Source organism: Meleagris gallopavo, chromosome 10 (genome assembly GCF_905368555.1).
Source record: "Meleagris gallopavo chromosome 10, MGAL_WU_HG_1.1, whole genome shotgun sequence".
In the NCBI taxonomy this organism is placed as follows: domain Eukaryota; kingdom Metazoa; phylum Chordata; class Aves; order Galliformes; family Phasianidae; genus Meleagris; species Meleagris gallopavo.
The window spans coordinates 6967938-6995011 of NC_139413.1; the positions used below are offsets into that span (position 1 = coordinate 6967938).

The 27074-nt window shown below is 42.1% G+C and overlaps 1 long non-coding RNA gene across 8 annotated transcripts; it reads right to left on the bottom strand.

Annotated features, from left to right (window-relative positions):
• Positions 1–497: 497 nt before the first annotated feature.
• Positions 498–27074, bottom strand: LOC104912321 (uncharacterized). 8 transcript variants are annotated; one of them, XR_794597.4, is made up of 7 exons: positions 17958–18128; positions 17600–17740; positions 10874–11022; positions 9913–10163; positions 2429–2912; positions 1940–2031; positions 498–748 (listed from the first exon to the last, which is right to left on the bottom strand). It is a non-coding gene; the product is annotated as an uncharacterized LOC104912321 (long non-coding RNA). The 8 variants fall into 8 exon arrangements; XR_014885187.1 differs by lacking the exons at positions 17600–17740; positions 17958–18128 and adding exons at positions 24975–25179; positions 26726–27074 and having other exon boundaries at positions 2429–10163; XR_014885185.1 differs by lacking the exon at positions 17958–18128 and adding an exon at positions 22309–22496 and having other exon boundaries at positions 2429–10163.

Below are 27074 nucleotides of genomic sequence, written 5' to 3' on the forward strand. Positions count from 1 at the left end.
CGACAGTCAGCAGGAGCAGATTGCCATCCATCCCCCACCAGCCCACCCCTCCATGGAGAGGGACACGCTTTACTGCTCACACATGTCTCTGAAGAAAAAGAAATTCCAGAAACTTGCTGGCTCTGCTTGTTGGATTTTGCAGCACGCCCAGGTGCAGCTCTTGCTCGGTAGGTTTAAGATCTATTCAAATGACTTCCAGACAGCACAAAGCTTTTTTTAGCAAAGCCCCACGTACATGCAGCACTCCCATATGCACCATTCACTATGCTGCTTCTTAATACTTTCCGTATCAGTCACTGCTGCACACCAGGATATACATATTGAGATGTGCCCTTCCCTTTTGATTCATTCAGGATTGTCACCATGCGCACTGCGGATGTCACCGTGGTGTCACCTGTCGCTTGCACTGCCCCGTGACACAGCACAGTAAAAGTGAGGCTGTTAGGAAATGACTCCTTGCTGCTGCCATGGCAGTGGCAGCAAACAATCAGAGCACGTTAGATAACAGGGCATTTAATAATGTACTGTAGTAACAGTATCTGACAGGGTTTGGGCAAGGAAAAGTGAAAGGCTGGGACTCTGGCTTTGGCTTTAGACAGTGCCGGGTGTTCCTGATAGAGCTGAACGCAAATTAAAAGCACGCAGTTCTCAGGCAGAGACTAACTTCTGCAGTCTGCTTTTTCAAGAGCCCCCAGTTCCTGGAGCTGCAGCTTAACACCACACATTCAGTTTTCTTTTCTTCTAACACCTGTGGTTACAAAACAAAGGCTGAAATGCGATTTCCAAATGCACAAGAGGCTACAAAGCTAGCATCACCCCAGCCCCAACCACCTTCCCCCACCCCCAGTACTTTCTCATCTGAATTAAAATGCTTTTGATTGTTCCTACTTCTACATTTAAGGTTGAGAATTAACATGAAGGGGCACAGCATCACTGTCTCTGCTTGCAGCCTTTCTCGCTGCAGTGCAGTGGGCTGCTGAAGACAGCAGAATCCTCAACTGTGTGGAACTTAAACAAAAAAAAAATTATTTAGACCTTGCCGTGGAGGGTCAGAGACAGACTTCCAGCAGCTGCTGCTTAAAATAGCAATGGTTTTCTCAGTTTATAAATGTAAATACCTCTCATGGACACAGCACCACAGAGAGGGGCCACTTCCCCTTCATTTCTGTAAATCTAGTGCTCCAGATGAGGGGATCAAACAAAACTACCAAAATAACAATGCATCATGGAAAACCTGCAGGCAGGCTGAGATGATGCACGAGCATAGGACCGCATGCAAATCCAGAAACAGGCTCCACGTCCTTGGTTTCAATCAACTGGTGTGCAAACACGGCAAGGGAACACAGCTCCACTCCTTGCTGCTGCCTGGATAATGGCTGTGCCCAGGACCCCATGGCCATCACTCCCCACCAGGTCCCACAGCTGTGCTACAACGGCCACCACAAAGCGCCTCACTGAACACAAAGAGGTGATTTCACAACTAAAGCAGAAACTGAACAGGCTGCTGAATTCAGCACAGTGTCGCAACCTCTGTACGTCCTTCCTTGGGCATGGGAGGCTCTTGCTTTTTGACAAAACATCTTGTGCTTAATTCATCGTAGCTATTGTCTCTGCTTTTTTTTTTTCCTTTTGCGTAATCTGAAATGTGGCATGAAGGGGCCTGAAGACTTTCAGGGTGGGTTGTTTTTTTGTGTGTAGTTTTTTTGTTTTTTCCCTCTTTCATTCTTGTGAGTTGGATGCTCATAGTTTCAATCCCATTCAGTAACACATTATCTTATGGCTACTATTGTCTTCCTGGCACACCACATGAAGTCAGGCAGCGACCACTTGCTGATACTGAGCTAATCCCCAAGGAAAAAGATGATCCCAATGGAAAGTGAACCCAATGGAAAGGCAGTTCTGTCTGAAATCTCTTGCCAGATCTTGCACCTGCACTCACCTGGCTGTAGGATCTGACACACAGATACAACAGAAATAGTTTGGGTTTACATCTCTCTTTGTCCCACAACAGCTCTCCTCAATGTGGATGACCTTAAAGACAAAAAAAAAAAAAAAAATCATGGGAAGTAAAACACAAGCAGAAACCATCAGTTCAAACATTTTACATGAATCACCAAAACTGCACATTTCTATACAAACACTGTAATGTAGCTCATAGTGGTGTTGCATCTCTGCAATGCAAGAGGCAAAGCAGAAGACACAAATATATTTTGTTACATCTAAACATTCCAATAATCAAGAAAAGAATGGGGGCAGGAATAGGGGCACAAGGAATTAGGGTAAGACAACGTTATTTATAAATAAATTCTCTGGGGAAAGGACACCAACAACTTTTCTACCAGAAGCCTTGCATTCTTGCCATATTTTCCTTAAACGCTTTGAGGACTTGATTATTCTATCTGAGAAGCTACTGGTGCAACACACAAACCTCTCTGATGGCTCAGCAAAGTGCTAGCACGCAAAGGGCCTGGCACCAGTCTGCTCTTTGCTTCTGCACAGGGCCGATGGCAGAACTGGGTCTTCCCTTGCACCAAACCAGGCAAATCCATCTCTAGCAGCTGGGAACCTGAGCTCCCACGGTCTGTGTAAAGCTTTGCACTCCCTGCTGCCAGAAGAGCACACATCACTGATGGGCTGAGGCTCCTTTCCTGCATCGCTGGAGATAGATTGTTTGTACATCAGAGATTACTGCAAAGTCCAGACCGGACCATTCTTGTCTGGGGAGAAAATGAGAAAGTACAAAAGGTGAGTCCAGGTTATGTTTATAGGCGTTCTGTGCGGCTGCGAAGTGGTACAGAAACTAGAGAATGCAGAAGGGCACTAAAAAGTACCAGCTCCAGGCAGATCTCTTATGTCACCTACCTGTGAACAGTCTGCAGGGAGATGGGAGCATGGCTGCTGCCACCGCCGAGCTAGGAAAACAGAACGCGTGTTGAACACCTTCAAAAATTAAAACAGTACGTGAAATCTGGATTTCAAATTTCTAGATTTAAAGGAATGCATCTTCTCATGAACACTGCACAAAACTATACAAGTAAACGTAACTCAAACAGTTCCTTTTCATGCCCGATGTTGCATCCATAATTATGCTCCCATGGCACAGATTTCGATGTATAACACTCACACTGACGTAACAGCTTGTGTAACACGCTAGGCTCTGTGTCATTCACCAGGCTGAAACTGTCGAGAGGAAATCCTGCCTGTTCAGCAGTGCCTTTACACAGCCTTCCCTGCCCTTCCTTCTCAGCTGCACATCTGACTGGGTACATCTCTTATTTACCTCTCAGTATAGCTCACGTTCACTTACACCATTCACAATCAGATACACCACGCTGTTGGCAGCAGTGTCACGGCAAAAATGGAAGCTATCTGCTCTCTCCCATGGCTCAGGAGTGCTGTTGCTCCTCTTTTTCTCCACAGTACACAAACAGCAACGTGTGTGTGTTTGATGGGGTATTTGGTCTCTGTTTTTAAGCCTGCTACTTATAGCCAAGCAGCTCTGAATGTTTATGCTGGCTCTCTCAGATTAGCTCCTCTTATATTAGGGTCAGTAGATTCTCATTGACTTCAAAACAAAGTTTAACCACAGCCATCTTTAACTTTGAAACAAACACTACTTGTGGGTTTTTGTTTTTTTTTTAGAAAAACATTATCTCAATATTCTTGCTAGCACTTCATCCACCTGTTGTGACTCTTGGCATCGTTTGCACTTGGGATTACAAAAGATTGGAAAAGACAAAGGAGGAAATGGGAAAACCCTTGGGTTCCTGGTTTGGGATTCAGCTGAAACGTGTTGCTGTACACTGACAATGTGTGGGCTCTCAGTTCAGCATGACACCCACTGCCATCGAGATGATGACATAGAAAGAGCAAAGAAACCTTTGCTCTTCTACATTGAGGTCATCCCATTCCAGGGATAATACTCTCTCCTATTACTTTGAGATATCTATACTTAGCATTATTCTCAAGTACTTTTTAGTGTAAAATAAGACGCAGTAAATAGAAGTGCTGGTAACTTTCAAAACAGGTCCCACTACGTATGTATGATCAGTGTTTTGTTTATTACACATTCGTAAGGAGAGGTTTGCCTTCACCAACATAAGCTAGCAGTGAGCTATTTACGATCAATACAATCTATTTCTGGGCTGTAGCCCACATGCTGCCAAGCACCTGCTGCCCACCCATTTGCACTGTGTTTATCAGCGCCTACTGGACTCTGCAGCTGTTCCAGGAACTGGGAGACAGCTTCACCAGTATTCGGTAAGAATTCACACTTCCACACATTGATCAGGTTGTGTAGCCTGTGCTGTACCACCTCGAGCAGACCCAACAATTCAGAGCCTCCTCCTGCCTGAGGTCACATTGCTGTGCAGCCAGAGCTCACTAACCCAGGAGAGATTTACGGTTGGCTGGAGATTTGATGCTGATAACCTTATTTGTGGTGGTAGATTGCTCCCATGCCAGGATTAGTGCAAGACGCAAGAAGGAACACTGTGTCCTGCTATTTATGTTTTCTGTCAGAGCTCCCTCAAAGACTAACATTATTAACCTCCCTGTCAGACAAATGATGCTCAGTTTTAGGTCATCTATGCCTGCATCTCTTGCACCTTGGGTGTTCCTGGAAGAGCTTAAGGTTTGATTGAAGGCTGAAGTATGAAAGTAACAACGTGTATTAGATGTACTTATTACAAAAGGCTTGTTACTGGATTGCTCCTCTCAGGACCTCAAGAACCAACAAAATTCCAGGAGCTGCACTGACTTAACTCAGTGCAGAGCAGTACCCCATATGACCAAAGCTGGGTCAGCACCTGCTCCACTCACAGCAATCATGGAAGCACTGTGCATTAAACAACATCTACAGACTGCAGTGGTCCTAACAACAAACATGCACAGAGCATGGGGAGCTGTGGCGGTCAGACGTATAGGAAACAAACCTATTTAGTTAGAACACCATTTGTACAGAACTGCTTTTCAATGCACAAGTGTGTTCCAAACAAAAATAGTTTCCACTGTTTCCCTTTTCACGCACATGCAGAGCTTTCCAAGCCATTCACCTTTGGCGAGGATCTCATGCCTGGCCCCTGCTAGAAGGTCAGCTTGTTTTGCAGCACGAACAGAACTTTTTCAGCTGTCAAAGCTGTAGGGCAGCAAATGGATTTGCTCTTAGATGCTTTCTGTTTCATCTCTGCCATCGTATTTATGCACCCCGAACTTCCTTAAACGAGAGTTTTGCAGGCTGGTATTCAGAATTTATCCCTGAAGAATTGAAATATGTAACAGAGAAATGATGTCCATGATTTTTTTTTTTTTTTTTTTTTTTTGGTAAAGACCTATTGTGGTCCCGAAAATTTGACAATGGCACAAAACGAACCAGAGCTCAGACTGGTATTTGCATAATTTGCATGAGGAAGGCTGAAATGCTTCAAGAACAAACCGTGCAAAGTTCAGGAAGATGATGCTTTTCATATGCGGTAGGAAGGAAGTGACAGAGATGTGGGCAATGGGGAAAATAGTCCTCATTATGCCATGCTGGGCTTGCTCCACAGGCTGCAGTCCTTCTGACATACGTTCTAATCTGTACATTTTCACCAAAATGGTGATTTTGCCCAACTATTTCGATGCAGACCTACAGCCAACAGAACAAGCACAGGCAGATACAGGTTAGCCCTGTTTTGGGATGTTACTGGAAGACTGCCTTAGAAAACGTCACTGAATGCCTCCATTGCTTTATCCTGGCAGTTGAGACATCCCTTGGCTGGAACTTAAAGAATAATAAGGGCAGATGAGAAGAAAGGAGATTTGGTGGAATAACAACAGTAATCTTAAAAACCTGCATAAGTGAAGTGTTATAAAGCATACCATAAATTAGCACACCAACAAATGGAAAAAAAAAAAATATGGAGTAACAGAGCAGCTCAGAACCGCAGTGGAGCTATCCTCTGCTTGCAACTTCCTTCTCTTTCTGTGGTCGTTGTGTTTTTGCTAACACCACTTTCATTGCCTTTATATTACCTGTGTTAGGATGCTTTCTCTCTCAGTTTACATTTCCTGCACTGACTCCATGTGTTCCTTGCCAAATCTCCTTCTCTAGCAGAGGACCATTGGACTAACAAGTGCAGAGGTCGATGTTTCCCTGAGAGGCTGCATCACAGCTCACACCATACAGTCCATCCAGCTGAGCCAGCTGCACCCGAGCTCAAAGGCAGAGCCATGGAATCACAGAACTGCTCGGGTTGGAAGGGACCTCAGAAATCATCTGGTTCCAATCCCCACGAGAGACGAAAATAAGACGACTGGACATTTTAAATACAGTATCTTCACATGTGAAACATGCGCCTCAGATAACCTCCATCTGAAAACAAATGTACTTGGCTCACATTATCCAATTACCCATCACATCCAATAGCTCAGAATATTAGATCTGGAAAAAGATCAGAAGCGGGGAGAGGCTGCCAGGAAAGAGGCGGCTTAGGACAATGCTTCCTCTTGTATTACCAACACAGCTGATGAAACAGGGTTTGTTTTACAGTCATCTTAGAGTTAAAAATAGCATGAAAACGTAGTACAAAACAGAAAACTTTTACAACTGATAAAAAAAAAAATTGTGGAAATTAATAAATTAACTGGCATTATTATGAGAGGAATTATATCCATAACACACCAGACAAAAAAGTCTAGAAAAAAACATGAGATGATGCCAGAAGAGGACAAGGTCAGAGTTCAGAGCTGAATCCTCAGCCCCAGTACTTTTCACATTTAGCCACTGTCATCCTTTCACCATACCCTGTGCTGCAAAACATTGCAGGTTTCAGTGTTTTGTTTCTTTACCTCTCGTTCCTTACAGCTATTTGCTACAGCACAAAGGAGGAGTGTGACAAAGGGCTCAAGCAGTCCATCTTCTGCTCCATAACTTCAGGATTTGGGGGAAAATAGTTTTGCTATACATTTTTTTCCTATACATTATATTTTTTCCTTTTTCCTCAACAGTGAAGTATTTCTATTTCTTTTCCCTACCTTTCCCCCCCCCCCATGTCTTTCTCTTTTTTTTTTTTCTTTTTTATTTCCTGTTTTCCTGATTTGAGTTATAACCTCTGTATGGCAGGTAAGAGCCCAGCTGAATCCTCTATCCAGCAAAGCAGAGTCCCTGTGACCCTCATAAGGACAGAGACATTTCACATTTATTACATCTCTGAACAGACTTCAAATACTCATTTATTTTAAGCTTGAGAGCTATCGCATTTCAAATAACTTCCTCATGCTGAACTCCATCTCTTCATCTTTCTGCATGTGCCAAAGACTTTTAAAATACAGATTACTGAGTAGATTTATTGGAAATAAAAAGCAGTAACAAAAAGAGACACCGAAGCATTGGAACTACACAAAACCACAACTGCACTAAAAGTCTGGATGCTCAAAGGAGGATCACATTTGCACCAATGACTAAAATTAATTAGTGCCCATCTTGGCCACAAGTGTGGTTCAGAGCAGGCAACAACTCAGGATAGCAGAAAAAAATTTCCTTCTCCACAACACAATAAGACCCTAAGCTAAAGCTAAAGTGTTCTTCTTTTTGCTTTCTCTTAAAAGAACACCCTTCACTCTGTGTCAGAGAACTTGAACATTTTTAATAATACAATTTAAATAGAACATGAATAGTTTAAAATGAGTTCAAAAAATTCTGACTTGTGATGTTTAATGGAAGATGGAAAATGCAGTCATCAGAGAAACATGATACCTCACAAGGGAAATGTTCTAATCTATTCTTAACTCATTTTTATCGATAATCCCCATAGCTGGCTTCTAACCATCCCAGATGAGTAATCTAAAGCCTGGAAAAAAGCATCTTAGACAGATGTTATCCACATCTGCAACTCATCTGCCTAGCTATATTAAGTCATTCACCTGTTAAAAACTAATTTACTGGTATATAGATGAATATACTTGAAGGTCACATAACTAAAAATAACACTGCCTCCAGAGTTTTCTATACAGTGCATACAGTGAAATACATAAATAATCCTTGTCAGAACGCTGCTATAAAAAGGCATTGGCTTGAACATCTAGCAGCAGACATTCCCAAGTTCAGACAGGGGTTACATTTCACGAATATAACTTAAATACCTTCTCAATGTATATAAAGTTGGGTATTTTATTTTTAGCAGTACTTTGTTATTGTCATTGTTCGGGAAAGAAAAAAGCCACAGGCTCATCATGCCCCAACAAAATCATAGCATATGCCTAAAATTAGAAAAATTCTGTATGAATAGTGTTCAGTTGGTGGGGCTTTTTTATTTTTTAATTATTATATTATTTTAAGGGAATTGCCCTGGGGCTCCCCATCCCCTGCCAGATCAGGCAGCCATAGCAAGTTGGCCAGTACCTGTTCCCTGATAAATCCAGCTCCCCTGGGCTAAAGGGGGAATGTGGTTTTATTCTATCTTTTGCATCATGAATAACACTGCTTGCAAAGCTGCGCAAACACACTGTAGTGTCTCTGTTGCCGTTACAACAGCCTCAGTAGGGCTTCATGGAATATTTATTGCTTGTCATTAAATACAAAATGGAAAAATTCTCTTCAATCCCTAGGAGTCTATGATGACTTTCACCAACCTGAAAGAGGCAAACAAGGTTTCCATCCTTCATTAGGATGATGAAAGCACCAAAGTTACTCTACAGCACGCAGCTCCAGTGCCAAGACATCACCTCAGTGCCACGCAGCATGGCCTTGGAAAGGTGTCAAGTCCTCCATGCACAGCCAAAGCCTTGCAGTGCATTAATGAAAATGCAGCAGAAAAGCCAACGTGGCAGAACACCAGTTACATTAATAAAAAGATGCGCAGCTATCACATTCTTGTCCATAATAGAAGTTTTCTAAGAGTCAAAACAACAATGGAAAACTGTGGTTCGGGTATCGACACTGTGCCAAGTATTGTCAGAAAGGGATTCTGCTCCAACTGAGCAGATGGAAATGTTTTCTATCGCACTGAGATAAAGCAGTCCTCCCTCCAGGGAGCTCACAGCTCCATCTAAGCAAAGCCTTCCAGCCACCCCCATGCACAGCGTGCTCAGGAAGAGAATCATAGAATGACCAAGGCTGGAAAAGACCTCCAAGATTACCTAGTCCAACTGTCCACCTACCACCAACAATCCCCCATTAAGCCACATTCCTTGGTACCACATCATTTGTCCATTTCTTGAACACCTCCAGGGACGGTGACTCAACCACCTTCCTTGGCGGCCTGTTCCAGCACCTGACCACTCAAAAAGCTTTGATACTGGAGCTATTTTTACTATCGATCCCTGTATCTCTTGCTGAGATGCAAACAGAAGGACAATGATGTCCCATGAAAAAAAAAAAAAAAGAGACTTCCTAAGAAAAAACAGGATGCTGGGCTCTGTTCAGTGTCCTGCTCACACCTGCTCCCTTTATGGCTGCGTAAACATCCTCGACTCCGTGCAGATCCCTTTGCATACTGCACACAGAATGCATCTTCCTCTGACTGCATGCATCGCTCTGTGGGAGCGGCTGCACGTCACTCAGCGTGCTCACGTTGCTAACGGGGTGCATGCATGAGTCACTCCTTATCGCATTTACGGTGCTCTGCCACAGTAGTGCAAAGACAAACACACAAATCCATTCACAAATGTTACAAAGAAATGCACAAGTTTTCCTCTTAGCAGAACAAATAATGAGGAATCACCTATCAAACCACAAGATCAGCTGGCAGCCTGGTCTATAGCATTACTTATATTTGCTTTCTCTTGCTTTATCCAACTTGATTAACTTGCATTCAGGATATGAGAATACATTCGTGTTTACTTTTCCGAACAGAGTACCATGACTGCAGTAAAGCTCTGCTGGAGCAAAATTCCACTGAAGTCAACACGAGACTGACAGATGGGCTGGGTTACCATATGTTTCCACTGGCTGGGACACATCCTGTGACCTCAGCGGTGCCATGCAGATGCTCCATCACCTGCCTCCTGTAGGATGCTCTGGGGACTACCTCGGGGTGTTCCCAAGGAAGTGACCATCTGGTGAGGTCAACTGAGGATGCTCTGGTCAGCATTCCTTTCCATTTCCACCTCTTTCCACTCTTGTGGGTCCATCTCAGCTCTGGATCATTTAACACCAGCTCATGCAAGCTTCAGAAGTAGCATACCTAAAGACATAAAACTTTTACATTTTGCGTGTATCACATTAATGAGCTAAAGAAAATTTTAAGTGATTAATATTTTTATTTCTTAATTACAGAAGCATCATTTTAGAAGCAATTTGACTGACTAATATTTAATGGGAGTTATTTCAGTGATGTAAATGCAAACCATCATATCAATTCCTGACAAGTCAATAATCCTTCATAACCAACGGCACAGAAATCTAATAAAGAAAAAGAAATTAAAGATGTGTTGTGTCTTTTCTAAACTTATTCGATTTGTGATTCAGCTCTTAAATTTGGGATGGTGATTTGCTTGTAAGATCCAAGAGAGATTCAATATGTGTAACAAAGAACAGGCTCTATCTTAAAGCATTTATCATCTTAATAAACAAAAGACAGGAGGAGAGACAGGAAATCAATACGTTCAGTTTAGGAACAATATCAGGAACAATGAACTGGAGAAAAATAATTAGAGGAAACAGAAGATAAAGCGTGCTGGAGTAATTTTAGACAGAAAAGGACAAAAACATTCTTCTAACCTGGCAGGGGAACTACAGGGAGTATGACCTGGGCAGCTAGAAGTTATAAATAGTATGGAACAATAGAGAATAAGAAATAACAGAACTTTTCAAGCCAAGGGAGAGACATGAGATTTTACAGTGCCATAAATATTTTTTAGTAGTAACTAATGATCGTGTGAGTGGGACACTTACTTTTTCCTATTCAGTGGTTGTTTATGAGTGTCTCTCTTGCCTATTTTCAGTGGGATTGTGTGAAGAGTTAAAGGTGCTAGAGAGCTCAGTTGAGGCAGTTTCCAAAATGACTGTACAATTGGTGATGTAGATCTGAAACACAACGATACCTGAGGCAAAAGAAAAATAGAAAGAAGTTTAACTTCAGTTTGAGCAAAAGATGGCAACACAGCCCTAGCTATTACTTTCCTTGATATTCCTAGCAATGACTGATGATGAGTCCCATGACTGATCTACGAGAAGAACCAGTCTAGAGTCCAGTGCGGTGCTGACCATTTCACTTGGGTTTATTTCACAGAAGTTAATTTTTCTCTTCTTGAGAGCATTTTGCCAGGTTATAATAGCTTTCCTCTAACTGCACAGATTTCTTTCTTTCCCTTCTGCTTCGCTATCTTAATTTCCTTTAATCAAGCTGCCAGGTACAGTACTTGGGGCACTTACTATCTGCCTGCAGTGCACAAGGAGAAGTTATAAGCAAGGCAGTGTAAGAAGCAAGATGCAGGGTGGTAATGGTAAGCAAATTCAGGATCACTCCATAACACCTCTTTTGTATTAAAAATTCTTAATTTTTTCTCTAAATCAAACTCAGGCAACACCATCTCCCAGCATAATCAGTGATGTACCCAGTTCAGCTTTTGATATTTCATTAAAATCCCCTACTCAGCTTATGTTAATCTATTTATAGCCATCACTGTAACCATCCAGTTTTCTGACCTTTCATGGGTATTTCATTATGTTCTTTGTTTTCCAAACTGAGTCAACTCTTGCTTCCCAGTTATTTCTGAAGACAATACAATATGCAGAGATAATGCAGTATTTTCCTCCCTCCAGAAGTTTCCTCAGTAATTTTCTTATTTCATTTCAGAAGGTATTGTAAATACACCCAACCACATTTCTATTCTTCTCGGGCCATTTCATCAGCTGCTTTTAAACAGCAGAACTCTGATTTGGGTACCCATTCTTCTGAGTCTCACCAAAATCAGCAGCATGATAAAAATTTGCGTTCAACTAAGATTTGGCCCAAATACATAATTTCTAAGTACTGGTATTATTTATTTATTAAAAAGTTGGAAATACACACACACACACACACACATATATATATATATATATATATATATATTAAAGCCTAAATATAGCATAAACAGAGAAAGCACTGAAAAATAATAGTATATGTGAACACAGAATTAGAAAAAAATATTCTTCTCTAAAAGAGTAGTGACGGACTGGAATGGGCTGCCTGGGGAGGTGGTGAGGTCACCATCCCTGGAGGTGCTCAGTAACCATGGAGATGTGGCATTGAGGGACGTGGGCAGTGGGCATGGTGGGGGCGGGTTGGCAGTTGGATTTGATGATCTTGGAGATCTCTTCCAACCTTAATGATTCTACAAAAAGGGTAAACAGAATTCCTTTGGACTACCTTTGTGTTCTGTCATCCACCATGGCTTGCATTCACTTTTATGCCACAAAGACTGGTGGCTTCCAAGCTGCTGTTCAAAAGGGAAAGTTCATAAACCTGTCCCACCGTGAGCACCATCAGGCACACACCTGCAGGATCCCTGCCAGAATATATTTTTCAAGTCTTGATTAAAGTCTGCTGGCAGCTATTTTTAAATCCTAGAATACAGGCCTAACAAGGACAGACAACTAAACTAATTCTGTATTTGTAGACATGCTTGCAGACTACAGATTTGGCTTGACTTCCTGTTGCTCTTTTCTGACTCCAGCAATTCAATATTTTACCTATTTTCAAGCTAAAAGGCCAAGACTAGATGAGTTTGATTCATGTGCGATTTATACGACTGATTAAATGCACTTACAAATTCTTGTCTTGGTGCTCCTTTGCTTCTCTTCCTCCCTCGCCTCTGCTCTAGGCAAGAAATAAAAATACCTCTGCCAACAGAAAGGTCTATCTGACCTCATTATACAAAGTCTGGTCATAAACAACATTTTGTCTGAATAAGGGTTTTGCAAAATGATGTTCCTGCTGTGCTGTAGGACTGACTTTAACTGCAAACGTAGGTAAACAGAGCCAATAACCTTAGCAGCAGGTTTGGAGCAAACATTGACCAATAATCACCAATAAATAAGTGAAGCCATAAATAACAGTGAAATGCAGCAGGGAATTTGAGCTAAGACATCATGGCTAACCATGAGTGGTGTAAGCTGTTATTCACTCTCTATTTGCAACCTCACCGATCTTCCAATGGCTTTCTGTTGCCTGGGAAGGAAGGGCTGTCCCAGCTTGTTGGCCAGATCAGAAATAAGACCTTACGACCTCCAAATTCATTCCATTGTACCATCTCCACGTACACACACACACACACAGGTGGGTGAGCTTTCTGCTAAGTCCAAACACTGCAGCACCATAGGACCAAAAGCTGCTGAGTATATTTACACATGGAATAACAGTCGTCCCTGAAAGCCTTTCTTCCACTTATTGATTTGGTCACCGGAGAGTGTAGATGTGGGGCATACGGCACCTTCATTTTACATCAGTGAAGCACAACACTGAAGCTGAAATAACTTACCTTGCAGAAAATCTTCTGCAAGGTTAAGAAGAGAATAAAGCCCAAAGTTTACAGATCAGTGATATAATCACAACGTCCAGCTTTCATTACCTAATTATTCTTACTGGAACCAAATTAGCATTGGATACATTGGGACATTAGCCAGGGAAAATATAGCAAACACTGACCCAATGGGAATTAAAAGTTTGGCTTGTGTTATTCCAGGCATGTTAATATTTACATTCACCTCCTACAAAGGCTAATCTGAAATTTTGCAGTGGTTCCCAAAGAGCTGAGAAGGTCTCTGAGGGAAGGACAGATGCAGAGAAGTCGCTCGCTGTGCTTATTACCTCATCCTGTCCTCAAGTAGCATCTCTGGGTCTGCTTTCAACTGCTCCAACCTGTTTTTTCAGGCTGAACCTGAAAGAGTTTGGCTTGGATGAATGCCCGTAAAAGATATACAAGCTCTACCTGTGTTTACTTGTTCTAGCATTATTTTTAGTTGCTGCCCATATCTGCTACTCAACAACAAGAACAAAGCAATCCTTTGATTTCTTCATGGAAGAAAATCATGATCCCTTGAATGGAAATGCTATTTGTAGCCCATGACATAGTGAAAATGCCTATAAACATCGACATTTTTGTGTTAGATGAGATACCAAGGAAGCCATCATTTGCTATTTGTGGACAAACTAAGCATCAAACAGGCTCAGGCTCCTGCATCTTCCTTTATGGAACCAACAGGACAGTTACCCAAAAATAAAACAGTAATCCTAAAAGCTAATTGCCCACACAGGGAAATATTTCCCTACGCACTATTTGGCATTTAATGAGTAGGTGCAACAAAAAACTGTACTTAAAGAGAAAGGAAAAAGAGCATGGCAGGAAAACAACTGCATGATGTTGTACTAAAACATTGTAAATTCTGTGCTTGGATGAGCAGAGAGGGACTGGGCAGCATGTTGAGTAGCAGCAGGAAACTCAGGGCTGGCTGCTGCTTGCTCACCTCCCAGTCCTATGCTGGCCCCAAGACCTCACCTATGCAAGGCAGCGCGTCCCACAGTAGCCTTGTAGGAACATTTTGGCACGTTTGAACCAAAGCAAGTATTTCTTACTTCAAGCATGCGTGGGATTTATAAAAAATCACATTGCCACAGAAATCAAAGCATCCTTGCAGTAGTTTACATTTGCAACTTGGAAAACCACAGAGGTACTATCATTTGCAGTAACCTATTCTGATAGTGTTGACCTTGCTCTGGTAGTTACTAGAAATTGACCACACAATCTCCCACCTCAGAACTCTCATCTAGAAATCTCATCTTCTAGAAATTCTTGCCATTTGCCTCAAAGTTTTAAATTATAACAAGAGCCAAGCTATCTTCGCTGCCAGGGACATCAACAGAATTTGATATGTGCAACGGAACAGGATTTGTGCCACATGCAATAAATCATGACAGAAGTGTTATCTATCTTAAGCAGGCTAGATTTCAAGTAATAAAAAAAAGCTGGCAGTCACGCACTGAAGCCTTCAGTGAACACATCACCTCCAACACACAACCAGCAACACCAGGAAACTCCCAGAAGTTTCTCGACAAAGATTTTTCTTCATCTGACCCTTAATGATCCTTTGCATACGGCTGCCTTACTTTGCTCTGATAGCGAGTACATTATCAAGATGCTTCTTGAAGCAGGCTCAGCTATTGGTGACCAAGTATTGTGAGAGTGCCTCTGATTTACTGCTGGGAGAGGAGTGTGAGCCTTAAGGCTTCTGCACATTGTGGGGACATGTGAAGCTTTGGAAGTGTCGTCCACAGACCCACAGTAAGTGCGACTTGTGAGATGCTATTCTTAGCTCAGTGTGCAATTAACAACACATTATTTATAGGATCACACAAGCAAGGAAGAATATCTTTTTCTCTGAAGTTTAGGCATAGTGAGGGAATAATAATCTGGGTAAAGCATTATTGTAGGACTGGGGCCATGTACCTTGGTAATGAAGGACTCCCTTGACCCACTGACCAAAATAATTCTGACACCCCCAAGTTTGCTGAGGTGAGTATCTGCCACCGTTAGTCCCTAAAGTGACTTGAGCACCAAAGATATTTAAAGAAGATGAACAGCAGAGTTATTCCCTTGCCTTAGGGCACTCCTATGCCTCACACTTGGTCTCTGCACACCTTCAAACAGGTCCTTTGGATCTGGAAAGCTGCTTTGTTAAAGCCCTCAGCACAGCCTCGGTGGTTTCCACCACACTTTGCAGCAGGAGGTGGTAAAACCCTTTTGGCAGCACCGTAACGAGCTGTACGTTCTGCAGCCGTTCCCGCTGCAATCGGGTGTGCTCCAAGGATGTCAATCACACAGCAAACAGCTGACTGGGGCTCATTCTGGCCCAGCTTACAAAGACAAAGAGTCTTTTCCAAAGATGACACCGAGAAGCAAATTTAAGTCACAATCAGCTGGAACAAGACGTTACAAAACGGCTCAGCGTTTATGATAGGCAGCTTTTCTTTGTACAAAATACCCCTTTTTCTGAGGCTGATTACGCAGAAGAGCAGGAAGCATCATCTTACTGAAAATGGAAAGGAATTGGTTGTTTCGCATGCAGCAATCAGAGAAGAAAAGCAGGTACAGTTCCAAGTGAATGTCACCTTGTAAAGGGCTTGAACATAAAGCCAGAAATTCACGAGGGCTTAAAGCCACACTCACACCTTTTAGTTTTGAACCTACAATGCTTAGAATAAAATTTGTTTCTCCAGCCTGAAGCACAGTAACCTGTTTAATCCTAGTAAGAGTTTTGTACTATGAACACAACCGCATCCTCAGTGTGTGGAAGAACAACAAGTACTTTAATTAGAACATGATAAAGATCTATTCAAGAGCAGACAATAGGAAAGAGATGAGAGAGAGTGGAATAGAAGGGGATAAGCTGACTATAAGGGGAAACTCTTTGCAGCACTGCCTTCCTCTGCCAGGCTCGGGAGGACAGCCAAGGAGAGCAGCCCCAGCAGCTCTGTTGCACTGGGACGCTGCTGGTCCTGCTCACAGTGCAAAAAGCAGCAGAGGGCCATTTCTCCTCATCCATCTGTTCGTTCTGCAATGCAATTTGTAAAGCAGTGACAGATTTTAAGGTAGAAGATTTTAAACAGAAGTCATTTTGTTTTCCTCTCTCGACACAAAGCGGAGTCATACAAGGCTGAGATCCTGGGAGCTGATTACCTTTCCCCTTATAAACCAAACGTTGCAGTAAGTTTCTGTATTTCCTGCATCCTCAGCCAGGGCAAGAGTAGGGGAATCAGATGCAATAAAAATCTGTTGCTAAAACATACACTGAAACACGACCCGAGCTGGAGGAACAACTGTCGCACATTGCATACAATTCAGAAGGGCATTTGGGTTCCTGCTGTCACCAGGAGTTGTATTTTAATCACTGCAGAACACAATATGCCCAGGACTGCGTGCAAGAGCTGCATGGCAGTGCAACATGAGCAGCAGCCTGCGCTTTCCCTTGGTTCATGCTAGGCAAAGTATCATAGTTTCTTCTCTCTCCAGCAGATTTTATGCCAATGTGTACCCAAAAAGCTGTCATGCAGACTCTGTCCCCATGATGTATTGCACCAACCCCTCGTTTCCCACAAGCTCATTTTTAAAGAGCTTCTGTTCGTTTATGTCTGCCTCAGAAAAGGTCTGCATTGCTTTTCCCCCAACCCCGCCAAGACTAATACAGAAAAAGCCTGAGCATCAATCAGATTTCATAACCAATTAGCCAGCAGATACTCTGGCTGCATTCACTATTGGCCTCTTTCGGCTGTTTTTGCTTCTAAAATTAGCTCAGCTATTTCCTGCACGAAGGCTCAGGAGAGCAGCAGACTCATAGCAAGGGGCTGCAGCACAGAGCACACAGCAAAGCCCTCTCCATGGGGCTACACAGGGAAAGAGGAAACTGCCCACTGCCCTGCAAGGAGCAGGCAGAAATGGGCATGCAGGATTAAACGTTGCTTATGAACTCCATCCACCGCAACTCCAGAGCTCCTGTTATTTTCACACAGCCTTGCTCCTCTTTGGCTCGCTGCTGAGCAGCCAGCATCTCACATCTGGCAATAACAAAACCTGCATGCCCCGGGTGCAGTGCCACAGCCACCAAAAGGTGAAAGCCACGATTCCTAAACATGGTTCCCACCTCATTTTTCAGGAGTTGTTGGTTTCAGCTGATGCACTCCTACAAAAATCCATAGGGTAAGTTTTGGAAAGTTCCAATATCCCCTCGGTGAGCAATGTGTTTATGTCCCACTCCGTGCAGGCTCTGTTTACATACTTCTGTCTGGGGGAAAAAAGATTGGGCCTCAATAAAGAGATAGGTTGCACTTCTCCAACACACATACATTTTCTCCCTTCGCTCAGATTTGCTTTCCGCCACAGCCAGCCCGAGTTACGAAATGCAAGCAAAGCAGCTGCTTCAGGCCACGGTGCAATCAGTATCATGCAAGACATTTAACAGAAGCCATTTGCTTTAGAACAAGGAACTGACAAACCATGACCTGCTGCGGGCTGCTCTGAAAGGTCAGCTTAGGAACCGACATTTTCAAGTGAGGTGCGGCATCTGCAGAGAAGTGGTTAGAAAAACAAGAAGGACACTGGCTGCTCTCAAAAGGCCTCCTCTCCAGCAGTACTTTTAAAGGAAAGAAAGTAATCGAGTTGTACCAGAATGAGCTAATAAATAATGCTATGCCTCCAATGTCTGCGATGGCATTTTGTGAGGATAATGCCAGAGGAGCTGTTCTAAGGTACGTCTCATAAAGATAAGCAAAGGGTTGCTTTACTGAACACATGCTGTAAAAAGGAAGAAGATGCTCACTAAATGAACAAAAGCAGTTTTAAAACAAGCCTGGGTTTCTGGGGAAACTAAAACTGTTTGCTCTATAAATCCAGAGCGTCTCTTTGGGGCAGGAGAACTCGGCAGCACGGTGAGCAGCACCGTCAGGTGTTCAGATTGGGGCTGGGAGGAAGGAAGCAGGCAGAAGAGATCACTCACCCTTCTGTTTGTTTCCTGCTTCCTGACACCTTTAAACCGCTGTTATCAAAAGACTGAGTATTTGCTTCCAGGATTTTCTTTTGTTAAGATCAAAATTAAGAACTGAAAAAAAGAGAAGGGAGGATCTCTCTGCAGTTGCTGTTAATGTCTCTGTATAGCTGAACTACAGTTTATGTAAGCGAGCATTGACATGCAGGCAGGCCGATAACTGATTAAAAGTCACTCACCTACATCTGCACATGGGAATATTTAGCTCATACGAATGCTGATCTGCTCCTGCTCTTCTAATGTCTGAATTTATTGACCCCAAATGATATGGGAGACAAAAGTTAACAAATCCTAAAATGTTTTACCTTCAGTAGCCTGCATTAGATTTGATTTCAGCAGTTACAAAAATATACAGGAACTGGTGCTGCTGCAGACTGATTCCTATCACCAATGGCAGGCACTCAGACTACTGGGGCCACCCGAGAGTCTTCCAACCAACTGTTAATTTTTTGCAGTACACAAAATCTATTTTTTAAAATCATAGAATCATTAAGGAAAAGACCTCTAAGATCATCCAACCGACCACCTACCACCAATATTTCCCCACTAACAACATTCTTTAATACACATCTTCTCTGTTCTTGGACACCACCAGGGAGAGTGACTCCATCACCTCCCTGTGCCAATGCCCAACCTTTTGGGCATTTCTCCAACTCTTTTGGAGAAAAAGTTCTTTCTCCCCTGGCATAACCTGAGGCCATTCCCTCTCATCCTATCGCTGTTACCTAGGAGAAGAGACTAACTCCCATTTTCCCACAACCTCTCATTCAGAGCACTGTATGAGGTCTCCCCTGGGATCCTCTTTCCAGACTGACCCATCCCATTTCCCTCAGTCACTCCTTGTAAGACCTGTATCACAGACCCCCTCACAGCTCCATTGCCCTTCTCTGGACATGCTCCAGGGCCTCAGTGTCTCTCATTTATGTCATAACTACAGACGTTCAGAGGCTCCATTGCACCATCAACATAAGAATTCCTGCTGAATGCACTTAAAATTTGAAGGAAAAAAAACAAGAAGAGAAAACATTTTTCAGAATCTACTCTTCAGAAAGCGATACATACAAGTCAAAACGTTGTATGAATACAAGCCAATGTTTTTCTTCTGAAACTGACATATAAGTCAGCAGTACACAGCAGTTCTCTACAGCTTTTCAGGTAATTCACTAAAGAATGGCCTCCATTTCAGCAGTAGCATCCACGCCTCGGGCTCTCATGGCTAAGTTTAGTTTCTTATTATTCTCTGGAGTACTTTTTAGTGTGGACTTCACAAATGGCATCTGAAATCTTTGTATCTCTCCATCTCTCACCACCAAACATTAGAGAGGGAACGCTGTTTTGCACAGGAAATGATGATAAAACCCTACTGCACGCTACGCATACCAGAAGAACAGGATGTTGCACTTGGGATTCCTCTGAAAGACGTTATTCTGTTGGAAAGAAATGAGGTTCTTCATCTTTGTTTGGCACACGAGTGCCAAAATTCAGGATGGACGTTGAAAAGGTTGACAAGTGAGAACATTTTTCTGTGACAGTGGATATTGGCTCTGCTGGGAGAGCAAGGCAACAATTATTTTTGTCCTTTTCTTTGTAGGGGATGGTGGCAGTGGGGAACTTGCCTTAACTGACACTGGATCAAAGATAACAAAGATATCCATGTAGGATTTTGAACTCAAATTAAAGGCTGTCAAAGACAAAAATGACATCATCAAAATGTTCACTGAGATACTGAAACTGACAGTTTTAGGCCTCCTGACTGCTGTGTACACACAGACAGAAACAGGATTACGTCAGAACATAGAACATAACACACCTACTCATGAAGGTGACATATAATCCAACAAGTACAAAAAACAAAACAGGAAATTATATTAAAGTAAGCAAAAAACCCAAAGTGAAACAAGAACAGGAAGCCATTAGCTGCAAGTCTTGAGGAAAAACGAGAATGTTAGATTTTTTTCATTCCTGTTACCAATTTAGATAATGTTCAAACTGTGAACAAAACTGCTCTCTTTATTATCAGCTGCCAAGAAGGGTAGATGAAGATGCAAACAAAAGGGACCATTAGAGAACTGACGTAACTGAACATGAGAACCCATCTCCTTATTTAAGTAATTTAAAAAAATAATATAACAGCAGTGTTAGTCTAATCAGTGTCAACATATAAGAGGCTGTGATTAATTTAACATGCTCTTACTCAGTTAACATAAGACTACGCCAGACAGACTCCCAGACTTCCCAAGGACTCTCTCACTGATCATATTAAGAAGTTAACTTCTTCTTGCGTATTTAAAACTGAATCATGACAGACCCTGTAAGTTATAACCTGGCTACGAGCAGTGCTCAGCCTCACCTACCTTACTCAGACCTCCAGCTAAGTGAAGTCAGCACAGAGCAGACAAATCCAGCAAGCTACAGCAGTGCTTTACTACATGTGGGCATGGATGCCAGCCTCTGCTTGCTGCATGTTCTGCATTTTTACTCTGAATAAGCTTACCTTATTTACCTTTATTTTCTTACAGCTATGCTGTAGCTTATGTAGATACAGCCTGAGAACATGAAGATCAAATAGCTAGAGAGGGCCTCACATTATCAGCTCTGTTTTCTCAGAGCTTAGGACTTGAAGGCAGGGTACTGTGAAGGCACTCGTGAGCTAGAAACACTGGGTGACATCTAGACTTGGTACTGCCTCTGCCTGGCCTGCAGAGACGACAGAGGAAAAGGTGTCTCTGCAAGCTCATCCTCAGCAGTTCCTGGCATATTATCTTTGGAAAAAATGAGATATTGCAGCTGACTAGATCCCCACACATCAGTGTCACAAGTCTTCCTGGCCACATCAGACAACATTAAGCTTGCAACATGGTCCAATAGAAAAATAAGGATCAGTCAGTAAAATCTATGGGCATCTATTAATGCTGTAATTGCAGTCCCTGAAGAAGGGCATGTCCAGCCTTAACTTGGTCTTGCAAGTTGTACCTATGAGACATGAGAAAAACTGATTGCTTTGCTATATCCCAAGGTAATTTTTACAGCAAAGCAAATGCAAATACAGATGTAGTTGGTGTGTGGTGAAGTATCATTAACTGTGTGAGTACTGACCACATGTACATGTAGTACATCGCATTCAAAATACGCCTCAAGGTATGAACAGTTCCAGCTTTCAAAGTCCACTGAGGAAGCTGGACAAAAAGATGACACTGCTCCTGAGGAAGTGATCCCTGCCTCCCATTTATACACACCATACACTACACAATAGAAGAAATGGGATTTCAAGAAAAAAAAAAAGTATCAACTACTGCATGCTTTACCTTCAAAGATTAAGAAAAAGTGGAAGTGTATATCAGGGCAAGATTAATTAGTACTTCAGACAATTGTAATACGTTAACATTTTGTAATTTCAGAGTTGCATTTGTGTCCATAAATATTATCCTCTATTCTGGGTTTTGCTTTATTATGAACTTGAGGACAAAAGGAGGACAAGAAAGGAAATGAAAGAATAGCAAAACAGCAAGGAAAGAAGCAATGTTCAGGTAAAAATAAAGGACAGGAACAGTACATAGAAGCTTTAGTAGTTCAGTCCATGGTATAGCAGGATAAAATAGTGACGTTAAACAATGAACTTTCACCAAGTTTGTAAATAAGCAAGAGAACAGAAAAAAATAAATCCCTCTTATAAATAGTGGACTGAGAACAATATGGACTCAAGCCCAGTCTAAATTAAACATCTCATTTTTAACTCATTGCCCTCTCAGAGATGTTCTGGACTTAAATTTACTTACAACAGGAGAAAAAACATGGCAGATATTTCTTACCTGCAAGAATTTCTGATGAAAACTGTTTAGAAATGCAGCAAGTGGCTACTGAAAGGCACTGAACCAAACATTACTTACTGATAAGCCTTACCACACCTACACAAATTATTCATGTGAGAAATCAGACTTCATTAGGACCTTTGCATGCACATTCTGTATTTGCAGAATCAGGAATCAAAGCCAAATACCAAGAAAAAACCCTTATGCTAATATTTATACATAGATGCATATAATCAAATAGGGTGTGACAAACTAGAGAAGTTGTAAAGCTGTAAACTGAGCTCCGCCATTATTCCTATCTTCAGAAGAGAAGGATAACAAACAACTTCCTCACACGTGTGTCTGAGACATAATCGAAGCCTAATCCAAACTATCTGGGAATATTGTTCATCATTAAAAACTACATCAGTCCTCCATAGTGGAGCAGCTGATGCATCTGATACTGTGCCTGATTCCTCCATTAGTATTTTTTATTTTCTTTGGGGAAGAAGTATTTGAATGTGCCATTTCAAAACAAAAGATCTCAGGTGGACAAAAACAGCCTTTATAGCAAAACACCCATTTGGACTTTGGCTTCACCGCAGTAAAGATTACTATCTTTAGAGGTAGGCTATGCCAAATACCAAGGAATTATATTTACCAAGATATGAGGATTGTAAATTCAGACTGTAAATCTAAAATAGAACCTGAAGCATAAAATGCACCTACTGCTGCTGTGAGCACAATCATTACAACTTTACAGCAGTTGTGACCTCTGAACTCTGTGCACTGTATATTTTGTTTGTCTGTGCAATAAACTGTGTGATACAAATTTAGCTCTGCAGTGACAGAGAAGCTACTTGACTGCTGGGAAAGAACTGCAGCAAACATATGATGCAGTTATCCAGATACAAACACTGCATGAACGTCACTACAATGACCCTGCTCCATCTCACATGAAAACCAAGTAGTTCTAGCATTATCTGTGGCAGGGGAGGTTCAGGTCTGATATTAGTGAACATTTGTTTTCCAAGAGGGTGGTGATACATTGGAATGGGTTGCCCAGGGACGTGGTGGCATCACCATCCCTGGAGGTGCTCAAGAACTGTTTAGATGTTGTAATAAGGGACATGGTTTAGTGAGGAAATATCGGTGGCAGTTGGACAGCTGGACTGGATGACCGTGGAAGTCCTTTCCAGCCTTGGTGATTCTATGATTCTATATATAGAAGCTGCAAAACAACTGTCTGTGAAATAAAGGCCACTTTATTTGTTCTTCCAGTTTGAGTACTTTGTTGGTATTGAGCTCCATTTTTCAGCTCTGATGTCACAATTCTAATTCCAGCATCATCTCACGTACAACCACTGCTGACTTCCCCTCACAACAGGAGAAGACCTGATCTCTGCAGCACACCGAGCCCTGTCATTTACACCAGATTCCTTCCTTTCAACGGGACACAGCTTTTACCATTTTTGGTATCCCAAGTCTACGTCAATCTCTTTGTGCATTTAGTCAGATTTCTATTAAGTAACACCGACAATACTGTTTTCAGTGGCTTCAAACTGTTAGCAGATGGCACAGCACGCAGCTTTAAGTGATTCATGAAACATAAAAAGGATAACAATCTACTGGAAGTGTCTCATCCAGCTTCAAAGCACTGAACTTAGATTCCAGTTACACAGAATTCGGATTTCATTGCATCATTTGAAGGGTAAACCATGTGTTTTTTTTCTCCCTTCTTCCCTTCCCACCACATTAACATCACTAGGGGCTGGGCCTTCAGAGCCAGACAGAGATTACAGCGTTCAATATGAACACATCAAAAACTTTCTGAAACAGTCAGCCAAGGATTTTCTTCTGGCTTTGGCTTCTGTATTTGTATTTCATGGTAAAGTTGCAGTTGCAATACTCCATGTATATAACAAAAAAGGTAACTGGGAGTTCATACCCCATTTAGTAACTGGCAAAGAAAGAGAAATATGGAATTAAACTCTCCCACATATTAAATGGGGCTGAGTATGTAAACACAAAGACATATCCACAGAACATACTGCTATCATTATGTTACCAGGAACTTGAACAGCTTTGTCACAGTGACTGCTCCTTTAACAAAGGTATTGAGGACTGTTTCCACAGCTGGGATAAGTAGGCAGGTGGAAGCAGAAACTGGAGAGCAGCATCTGAAATACAGAGCACACCAACAGTCCCCTTCTGCAGTCACTGCACTGATGAAGCTGCCAAGTGGCTGGAGCACAAGCACAGTGCCAGCTGAAAGAAGAAAAGATCGGCATCTAGAAATATATTAAGCTCCAGAGACCGATCTGACTTGGCAATTGCTAGGAAACACAGAAGCAGGAATCAAAATATTAAGCTAAGAATCAGAGGACAGTGTCAACAGAAAGCAATCCTAACACAGTCTTGCACGCAAGACCCACAGACAGTTGAGGTTTGAGACTTCTTTCTATCAGTTCAGATGATCTTTTTCTTTTCCTTAATTTGATTAGATTTCAGTGTATGCTTCCATTTGAGCCAGCTCAATGGAGCAGGCGGTGGGAGTTGGGCAGCTGCAGCGTGCAGAGGTGCACTCAGGGAGCCCCAGGGGCAGGCTGAGCTTCCAGACTGGGGATTTGGGGAAGCAGCCAGCAGACTTGGCAGCAGCCTCACCGCCAGTCACAATTCTGCAATACCTGGGAAGGGGAGCAGCACGGATCCAGAGATGGTGACCAGCCTCAAGCATGGTCCAGGCCTTCTGACATCAGATGAGGCAGGTCATTGTAGAGCCATGATGTTGTACCAGCAGGTAAGAGTCGGGATTAGGTCTGCAGACAGCAGCAAGGATGAGGCACCAGCAGCAATCACCAAGCAAGGTCTGGGCATAGCAACTGGGCAGGTCTGAAATCAAATCGGAAAGTCAGCCCGTGGTTCAGAGCCAGGCTGGGTCAGTAAGACAGCCAGACACAGGAATGGCTGCAGCACAAGGACTTTAGGTGTAGCAATGACAGGGAAGGGTTATAATGCCCTGGGGCCCTTGGCAAGGTGATTTTTTTGTTGCACAGCATCAAAGACAAGTCAAATGCATTAATTTAAATGTACTTCATAACACAGAGTGAAAATATAGAATATTCTTCTTAAATTAGCTGAAGCATAAAACAAAGACTAAGATTCTATCTTTGATTTTTTTTCTCAGTGGTAAGATTTGATTTCCGAATAACTGGTTGCTGTTTGTACAAAAGACATTTCTTATCCTAAATGATTCCTACAATACAACAATTTTCAGAGGGCAAAGAAGGAACTCGTCACACTGCAAATACAGTTTAGATGCATTCATTATATCTTTCTTTTAAACCTGTATCAACTGTCTGCTTCAGTACTTCAACGTTGCTTTAATTGATCAAAGCCGTGGGTGACATTTCTGGTATCTTAAGTATTTACCATTCATTCCAACCAGGAATTTACAGTGAAATGCTTAATGGAAGCTTTCATGAGTGACGGAAATACCTTCAGTTAAGCAACAACTAAACAGATCCCCCAGGCTAAACCAAATTTTCTGGTCATTTCTATCAGACATCTTTGTTTCTTTTGGCAGTGGGAAGAAGATCATAGTAAGCCTAATCGGTGATTTATTATGAGTCACAAGAAGTGAATCAAATTTAATGGAAAATGAATCACATACCACAGTGTTATCCATTATTGCTACTTCCTCAGGCTGAATTTCTTGCTGATTATGGAATTCGCTGATGTTTTTATTGTCCTGTCTGATTCTCACGTATTTCAAACATCCTAAGAGGTTTAGATCCTTCACTACCTAACATCATAAACTTAGTAGAAACTATCGCAGCAGATGCTAACAGAACTTGCTTATGTAGAAACAAACTGCAAACCATTCATGCAGCAGCTTACTTCAAACATGGAGCTGTCTGACGTAGAAGAATGAATTTTTAAAAGTCAAAGCTAAAGGGCCATGCCAAATATTCGCCAGAATAAAAGCCATGCTGTAAGATGTTCAGCACTGCAGAAAAGTGCAAAAAGAAGAAGTTGAGGCTGTAAATATTGAAAAGCTACTCAAAGGAACAGCATAGCAAGTCTACAGGTCCAACTACATCATAACAAGACTACAGGTTCTAACTACATCTGATAAGCACCCTCAAAACTCCTGTACTCCGTAGCAAAATAAGTGAACAGATAAATCAGTGAGTATCATAGGATTACCATTTCTAAATATTATTACAACCAAATTTATTGCATAGATCTTTATTATCAACAGAAAGTCCAAGTCAAATACTTGCCTCAAAAGCATTTCAAGACGTACACAGATCTCTCAAATGTACTCACATGGGAAAAGCCTACACGACACTGAATCAAAGGGGCACTCAAGGGGCTCTGAAGAACAGCAAATCTACATCCCCCAACACAATCCACATTCAAAGACTTGACTTACATGAAAACTGGAGCTGCAGTTGCTGTTCATCTACTGATCATCTGGTGAGGTGCTTTTCATCCAAGTTTTTTCATTTCTTCTGGGGAGAGAAAACTAAAGCAGCAACCCATAATTCCTGTATTAATTCTTCCTTATGCTTTCCCACTATTATTCCCAAATTTGTTTTACTATCTTCTTCCAAATCTCCCCAACTTCCTTTCCTAGAACCAAGAAATAGTTTCTTTTTTTTAGCTGAGATACCATGTTATGAAGTCAGGGATGATGAGATTTAGCAAGAATATTTGCAGCCTATGTATGTGTTCCAGTTCTGGCATATTGACCGCTGGTGTAGCAGCTGCTTCCACAAAGG